We start from the raw sequence: 9,130 nt of genomic DNA on the forward strand, positions 1-9,130 counted from the left end.
ATAAAGTAGGAGGATTTGTACTACCTGACCTCAGAACCTGCTATATGGCTATGGTAGTCAAAACAGTCTTGTACTAGTACAATTGACAGATACATCAGCCAATGGAACAGAATTGAGAATCCAGATGTAAATCCATCTACCTATAGTCAACTGATTTTGTCCAAGGGCCCAAAGTCCATCAAATAAGGAAAAGATAGTCTTTTTAACAAATGGTGCTGGCAAAACTGGGTGTCCACCTGCAAAAAAATAAAACAGGACCCATACCTCATGTCATATACAAAAACTAATTCAAAGTGGACCAAAGACCTAAATATAAAGCCAAAAACTATGAAGTTCATAGAAGAAAAAATAGGATCAACATTAGAGGCCCTAATACATGGCATTAACAGGATATAAACCACAATCAACAACACACAAGTGCCACAGAATAAGCTAGATAACTGCATCTTCTAAAAACTAAACATACGCTCATCAAAAGAATTCACCAAAAGAGTAAAGAGAGAACCTATAGACTGGGAAAAATTTTTTGCTTATTACAAATCAGACAAAAGTCTAATCTCTAAAATCTACGAGAAAATCCAGCACCTCTACAGCCGAAAGACAAATAATCCAACTAAAAAATGGGCAAAGAAATGAACAGACACTTCACCAAAGAAGACATTCAAGTGGCCAACAAACACATGAGGAAATGCTCACTATCTCTAGCCATCAGAGGAATGCAAATCAAAACCACAATGAGATACCATCTCACCCTGGCATTACTGGCATGAACCAATAAAACAGAAAATAACAAATGTTGGAGAGGCAGCAGAGACTCTTATGCACTGCCGGTGGGAATGAAAAATGATGCAACCGTTTTGGAAAATGATACGGCGCTTCCTTAGAAAGGTGGAAATAGAAATACCATAACCCAAACCCAGTGCGTCGAGTCGATTCCGACTCATAGCGACCCGATAGGACAGAGTAGAAATACCATATGATCCAGCAATTCCACTCCTAGGAATATAACCTTTAGAAATAAGAGTCGTCACACGAATAGACGTATGCACACCCATGTTCATTGCAGCATTGTTCCCAACAGCAAAAAGATGGAAACAACCTAGATGCCCACCAACAGATGAATGGATAAACAAACTGTGGTACATGCACACAGTGGAGTATTACACAATGATAAAGAACAACGATGAATCTGTGAAGCATCTCATAACATAGATGAAACTAGAGGGCATTATGCTCAGTGAAATAAGTCAATTACAAAAGAACAAATATTGTCTGCGACCACTACTGTGAAAACTCATGAAAAGGTTTACTTACAAAAAGAAACAATCTTTGATGGTTATGAGGGATGGGAGGGGTAGAGATGGGAAAACACTTAACAGACAATAGGTAAGTGGTAACTTTGGCAAAGGGTAAGACAGCACACAATACTAGGGAAGCAACCGCAACCTGTATAAGGCAAGGCCATGGTACGCATCCAAATGCCCTACAGGACCGAATTGCTGGGTTGAGGGCTGTGGGGATGATGGACTTTGGGAATATCTAGCTCAATTGGCATAACATAGTTTATAAAGAATATGTTTTACATTCTACTTTGGTGAGTAGCGTCTGGGGTCTTAAAAGCCTGTCAATGGCCATCTAGAATATTGCATTGGTCTCACCCCTTCGGGAGCAAGGAAGAATAAAGAAAACTAAAGACACAAGAGAAAGATTAGTCCAAAGGACTAATGGACCACATTTACCACGGCTTCCACCAGACTGAGTCCAGTACAACTAGGTAGTGCCTGGCTACCACCACTGACTGCTCTGACAGGGATCACAACAGTGTCCTGGACAGAGCTGGAGAAAAATGTAGAACAAAATTCTAACTCAAAAAGAAAGACCAGACTTGCTGGCCTGAAAGAGCCTGGAGAAACCCTGAGAGTATGGACCCTGATACACTTTCAACTCAGTAATGAGGTCACTCCTGAGGTTCACCCTTTAGCCAAAGATTGAACAGACCCATGGAATAAAACAAGACTAAAGGGGCACACAAGCCCTGAGGCAGGGACTGGAACCCAGGAGGGATCAGGAAAGCTGGTAATAGGGAACCCAGGGTTGAGAAAGGAGAGTGTTGTCATGTCTTGGGGTTGTTAACCAATGTCTTACAACAATTTGTGTACAAGCTGTTTGATAAGAAACTAGTTTGTTCTGTAAACCTTCATCTAAATTTGAATTTAAAAAAAGATAAAAAATAGATAAAATAAAATCAACAACACAACTGGTAGAAGATAAACGATAATCAAAGCATGGTATTTTTCTTCTCTAGAAAATTTTTCACAGCCCCTTGACATCTTTGTTTCTCAGGGAGTAAATCAAAGGATTCAACAAGGGGTTGACTAGGGTGTAACATAAGGAGGCCACTTTACTCATTTCGGAAATCTGTCAGGAGTGAGATACGTAAAAAAGACAGCACCGTACAAGACACTCATGACTCTCAGGGGGAGCTACAAGTGGAGAAGGCTTTCTTACGTCCCTTGGTGGAGCATATCTTGAGAACTGTAGTCACAATATACATGTAAGAAACGATAATGACTATGATGGTAGGCAAGATGATGATGGTACAAATAGAAAAAGACACCACTTTATAGATAAAGAGATCAGAACATGAAATCCTCTGAAGTGGGTGAATATCACAGTAGAAATGGTCAATGGCCTGAGAAGCACAAAAGGATAAGGTGAATGTCATGCTGCTCTGAAGAACTGAACTGATGCAGCCACAGAAATAGGAACCAGCCACCAACTGAGTGCAGAGACCTGTTGACATCTGAATAGAGTAGAGGAGTGGATTGCAGATCGCAAAGAAGCGGTCATAAGCCATGGTTGCCAGGAGAAATCCCTCAGTCACAATAAAGAGGGCAAAGAGAAAGAACTGAGTCACACAGCCTGCAAAGGAGATGGACTTGCTCTCAGACCAGAAGCTGATCAGAGCCTTGGGCGCAATCACAGATGAGTAGAAGAGATCAATGAAGGAGAGGTTGCCTAGGAAGAAATACATTGGTGTGTTCAGCCCGGGATCAGTCATGATAACGGCCATCATCCCGACATTCCCTAGAAGAATTACAGCATAAACGAGCAGAAGTAGCAGGCGAAGGAGAATACGCAGGTCCGGGCTGACTCTGAAGCCAACAAGAATGAAGTCAGTCACTTCCGAATGATTCCTCCTTTCCCTGTCACCCATGGCAGAGACCTGCTAAGAGGCACAAGGCAAAATAAAGGAAGGAATGCTTTGATTAGACCCTAGTGTCACACTTAATTCTTAAGTGTTAGAATTTGAAGCTACTTTGTAATAGTTCTTAATTTTAGCCTTAAAACAGAGATACTGTGACATAAATGGAAGCCAGTTACAACTGATAATGAATTCAAAGGTTAGTTTCATTTCCTAATTCCAGCAATTGGTGGAATTAACTCTTTTGTCTCTGTTTGAGTGCAAAGTCTTTCCACCGCAATGCATTTCACATTTACAAGTACCACTTCTCTATGTATTTTCCACCCATGATTTACACAATATCTTCAATACCATGAAACAGTTGTTGAAAGTGAGCAAAATAACTGACATTTTCTAAACAATTTATATAGTCTCAGTTTGGAGATAGAGGGGGCTTCATTGGTCAAAGTGAGAAATAATTCACTACCAATGAATATGAAGAATGTGAATGAACTGAAAAATCACCTAGGAGATGCAATTACTTTTTGTGGGTCACAGGTACTATATACCCTCTAGGAGAAAAGCTGTGCACATCAAAACACATAAATATTTTTCCTGCCCTTACCAGGATTTCTCTTCTAGATGGACTTACAAAGCCCTAGCATAAACAAAAATTTTCTGCATTTCCCAAGCCCAAGGCTCATAGTTCTTGGAGAAGAAGACTATACACAGTCTAGCTAGAGGACATACTTTAGAAATGGACACAGAACAAAAAGATACACATGAGGAAATCCTTGAAAGCGTATTTGTTTATCTTCAATATACCTTTCATGGGCATCATTAATTCATTCACCACACAGCTCAATTAGACTTTGAACTCCTTGTATTAACAACATGGCCTACCCTTTCTCTCACCTCAGGCCTTTATACGCATAATTTTCTTTAAGCAATCATTATAATACCAAACATTTATGCAGTATTTATTATATGCCAGACCCTTTTCTAAGTAACTTACGGAATCTATACAATAATAACATGAGAGAGGTCTTATGATGTTCTCTAGTGTACAGATGAGAAAACTGAGGCACAAATATATGAAGAAGACTGTTGAATGTCAACTGCTAACGTCAGAAGCAGGATCTGAAGCCAGGAAACCTCCAGAATCCAGCTCTTTATTACTATAAAAAAAACTACACCACATTTTGTTAAGGGGCACTTCCAGTGTCCTTACCTGACTTACTATACAGGTGAGTTGAAGTTTCACATCTTCAGAATAAACTACCTAGTTCTCCAGTCTGCACCAAAACATCTTTGTATCCATCATGCTTCCAAGGTTATAGCTGTCATCAGAGTAATTCAATACTCTTTCAATACAAACAAGTAGTCCATTTATGACCTATTATTTTAAAAGGTATTTTTACCTTCTATCCTCCTGTAACTTCTTAGATTCAGTTACAAGTGAAGAATTGCAATGTTTTCCTCCCTAGACAATAAGTTTCTTAAGATCAAAATTCAGCTTGGTTTCTGTATATTGTCAGCATCAGCATAACGTTCTGTGTCTGACAATTGTAATTAATCAGTATACATTTATTATACAGGTAAAAGTGGAATGATAACTGAGCATGAAGATTCATAGAAAAACTCGAAGGCTCTGTAATAGTTCCAGGGTTAGTACTGGGTTCAGTGTAAACAGACCTAAGTCTCAATTTGCTTCTCTTACTTTCTGACTGGGACCTTGGACCAGTTACTCATGCTGTCTATGTCATCCTCATATACAAAGTGGGGATAAAAATAATATAACCCTCAAAGGTTTCTTGGGGATATAAAAAGAGATAATGTATGTAAATCATTTAGCATCATTTTTGGCAGAGCAAGTACTCAACAAATGTGAGTTATTCTTTTTATTTTTTATTGTACCTTACCTTCTCAATCTCACAATTCACACCAAAATAATTGGTGCTAATGAGGTTTATATTAATAATATATAAAGGCGTTTTTGGATTAACCATTTGAAGCTGAAGAAATGAATCAAAGAAATTGGAACAAGCTTAAAAAGAAAAAAACTGAAACAAGTACAATATTTTGCTTAAGGGAGAAGATGGCAGAGAAAAATGGCATTTTGTGTTAATGTTATTCAAGAATATATTAATGTTGAAAATAAAATATTTACCAGCTCCATTAAAAATTAAATATGCAAATAATTTATTGTCAACAAAATTTTAATTAGGTGATACTTAGCATCTGGAGAGTTGTGAGGTAGTTAAGCAGTGAAAACACAGCCTGTAATAGTCATGAAATATTACTTTTAATAAGACATTTTATTTATTAACCTTAGGAGCAAAAATACAGATTATTTTAAGATTTACTCCTAATAAACTAAGCAAACTTTAATAGGTTTATGACTGAAAACATTCACACGTTAAAAAGATAACACTTCCTACAGCAGCCAACAAGCAAGCAGTCCATTTATGACTTAATATTTGTCAAAACTGTACGTGTTTTAAAAGTTACTTTTACCTTGTATCCTCTGGTAATTTGTCAGATCCAGTTAAAAGTGAAGAATTCCAATGTTTTCCTCTTGTTATTGTTTTTATTGTTTTCACTCTGGGAATGGTAAACATAAAGTTAATTAATGACTGTGCCACAACTTCAAGTGCTGAGAATCAACTCTTTGAGATAAAATGAACTACAAAAAAATTCCCAAATACATGTTCATTATCCCAGTTTTATATTCCTCCTATATAGGACTGGAATTTGTTTTCCTCGTTGCTCTATTTAAATTATTGGCCTTTCCCTTAGTAGTTTGTTCCATGAAAAATGCTATAGGTCTTTTTAGAAGAGAGATGAAGTGAACTTTCCAAGTTATGCTCTGCCATACTGAAGTAATTCCAGAAATTATATTCTGTAGTCATGCGAAGTAAACCTGAGGAATCAATCGGCAGGATATTCTCTCGCCTCCATTTCTGGATGCTTATACTCTTTCGACGAAGAAACAAAGATTGCCATGGATATGTAAGAAAAGTAGAGGCGCTGAGCCAAAGGTAATGCTGACAGTCTGCCAAAACATCTGCAGCAGTTATCCACAATGGATTTGATTGGGCGTAGCAGTGCAACATCTTCAAATAATCGCAGCATTGAGGCTTCCCTCATCTTCTGGGAGAGAAGGAAGTTTAAGTCAGTTATTAAGACATCTAGACCTAGGCTCCATGAGGACCACAGAGGCTCTAGATTAAAACATAATAACAATAGAGTCTAGAAGAAGTCAAAGAGTTTTATGGGTCCCTGTTTGTGTGGATCCTTTGGGAGGACAAAAGAGATCTGTCAATTTTGGTTTCTTCACTGAAAAAGAGGCATTTTAAATGTATTATTAGAGCAAAGTTTTGGTTGGCAAAAGAAATAGATATGAAATATTGTACTTCAGAATAAATTTTCTATTAATTTGGTCTCAGCAATAATCTTAATGCCTTGAAATGTACCTAGTAGGGTGACTCAGACCTTCTTTTATGAGGATCTGAGCTTTGTGTTCTTGTCTCTGATGAAGTACTCTAGTTGTTCATTAAGATTTACTATCAGACGTGACAGTACTAGAAGGCATTCTGAAAAATTCCCTGGGTTATGGCTGTACTCCTCCTTCTCTCCTTATTAACACTTTCCTTGGCTAATCAGAATCTGTCACCCAAAAGAATACAAAGCATCCATTGTACCCGTTGATTCAATGAAAAGAAGAATCCCACAAGTGTCCAGAAGAGAGTCTCAATTCGTAGTGTATTTTAGAAATTGATTGTCCCTTTGTAAAACTATTCCTCTTTTGAATAGAAATTATCAGAGTCCAAAGACATATGGGCAGAAAAAAAAAAAAAGGTACAAGGAGTTTTGTAGATTTTAAAGTGACATTCCCAATTTTACCCCCAGCCCTTAGACTTGCAGTCTGGCTATGGGAGAAATAACCTCATACGTTGGTTCCTAATACAGAACACAGATCACATGTGGATGACAGTGACCCAGCCTCTCAAGATGTTGACATCAACAATTGATTCAAGAACTGATTCTTCAGTGAGTGATTACGCCACTCCAGTAATGCACCAGATTCTCTTTGATTAGTTGCATGAACAGTCTATCGAATTTCATGGGTATGAGTGCATTGCCTTCCTATTCTTGTAAAATGACTACCTTGCTACAGTGCAATAGTGTAATATAGCATGACAGGGATTAAAATGTTTGTTTATTCCATATCAGGCAGTATTAACTGAAGCAACTTGAACAGAAAGGCAATATCTATATATTTAGAGCAGTGTCCACACAAATTGCTCTTTCCCCTCATGGGAAAGTTCCAATGAGATTAGCCTGGAAATTGTTAGCTTGCTGGTAGTTCATTCAATTGATGAATTAATTGAACAGGAAGTGAAGTGAATGGGAAAGCAGCTAGAAGATAATAGGTCATCGCCTTCACCAGATTATTGAGAATGTAATTTTCAAAGCATTCATGTGGGAAACTAATATTCCCCATTTTTCTAACCACTTAGGTCCATCCGTAAAGAAACCACTTTGTCAATAATCCTCCAAACTTGTTGCTTCACGAGCTCCTGGTGATTCGGTTTAATCATCAGCCACTGCTCAAACGTCATTGTAGGTGAACATCTCCGTCGTACTTCCAGGCAAACTGATCAAGATACACAGCTTGAAATTATGTGCACTAAGGATACTTTCATTACAGGAAACAGCCTTAAGTTGGAATAGTAAGCTATACTGTCCATTTCCTTCTGATGCCCATATTCAACGCTGCAGCATCTATAAACTGGGCTCCATTTAATTTTTTCCTCAGAAACTCTGAATACAGAATGTTCCGTGCTCATATGTATAGGCTGAGATACAGATACACTGGAATATAAATCATTACTCATAAAACTTCAGCCAGTTATCATATATACCATTTGCTCTTAATAACAATTCTGTCAAACCCAAGTGTATGCCTGAAGGATTATATACCATATGTTCACCTTAACACAGTCATTTGTATCCATAGTAAAGAATACAGGGCCCAAGTTAGGAGCTTTTGATCAAAAGACAACTTGCAGGAAATTTGCTTTTCTAGAAACCTCAGAAGCCAGTGCTGTGACTTTCCAATCAGGGTTTGCAATAGTTTCCACAGAACATCTGATAGTCCATAAAGACTCGAAGCATCCCTAGATATTCTTATTCATGAGCTCAAAGGAGCAACACTTCTGTTCCTGAAGAAGCTGAACCAGCTGAAGAACATTGTCATTTTATGGCCCATGGAAAGTTGGGTGCTTCATGGTTGCATGCACACTGAGAAGTATTATATTTTGGCTACAAAATCCATGAAAACACCTAACTCTTCATGTAAGAGGATGAACAGTCCAGGAATTCTACTTCCACATTAGAGGAAGTAACTCAACATGTTCCAGGCCACTGGATCTAGAAAACTTCCCAGACTTGACACATTCTTGAATTTTCATAGACTATAACCCCATTTTCTGTCACTTACATGATGTATCGAGAAATATAAAGTAGCAACAATTGTATAAGAAAGAAAAATGTCAGTAACAGTCATTAACATAGGTACAAAAATATTAAAAAATATTATATCGTAGTTTATAACAGGACATCATGCTTGATAAAGTAGAAAGCCAGTGAAAAAGAGAAAGACTCTCAAGGAGATGGATTGGCACAATGGCTGCAACAATGGGCTCAAGAATAGCAAGGATTATGAAGATAGCACAGGACTGGGCAGTCTTTCATTCTGTTGTTCATATTGTTGTAGGTGTGTTGCTATAAGTCAGAACCAACTCAACAGCACCTAACAACAACAGCGTGTAAAAAGATAGTATCTCATAAGCAAGATGGATTTATCACAGGAATGCAAAAATGTCCTAATAGTGGAAAATTAATATCATTCATTATATTAGTGGATTAAAGAAGAAAAAC

The 9,130-nt window shown here is 37.7% G+C and overlaps 1 pseudogene; it reads right to left on the reverse strand.

Moving 5' to 3' along the window:
• Positions 1 to 2,278: 2,278 nt before the first annotated feature.
• LOC126068356 (olfactory receptor 9K2-like) lies at positions 2,279 to 3,247 on the reverse strand (annotated as a pseudogene).
• Between the last annotated feature and the right edge of the window lie 5,883 nt (positions 3,248 to 9,130).

Source organism: Elephas maximus, chromosome 27, assembly GCF_024166365.1.
Source record: "Elephas maximus indicus isolate mEleMax1 chromosome 27, mEleMax1 primary haplotype, whole genome shotgun sequence".
NCBI classification, from domain to species: domain Eukaryota; kingdom Metazoa; phylum Chordata; class Mammalia; order Proboscidea; family Elephantidae; genus Elephas; species Elephas maximus.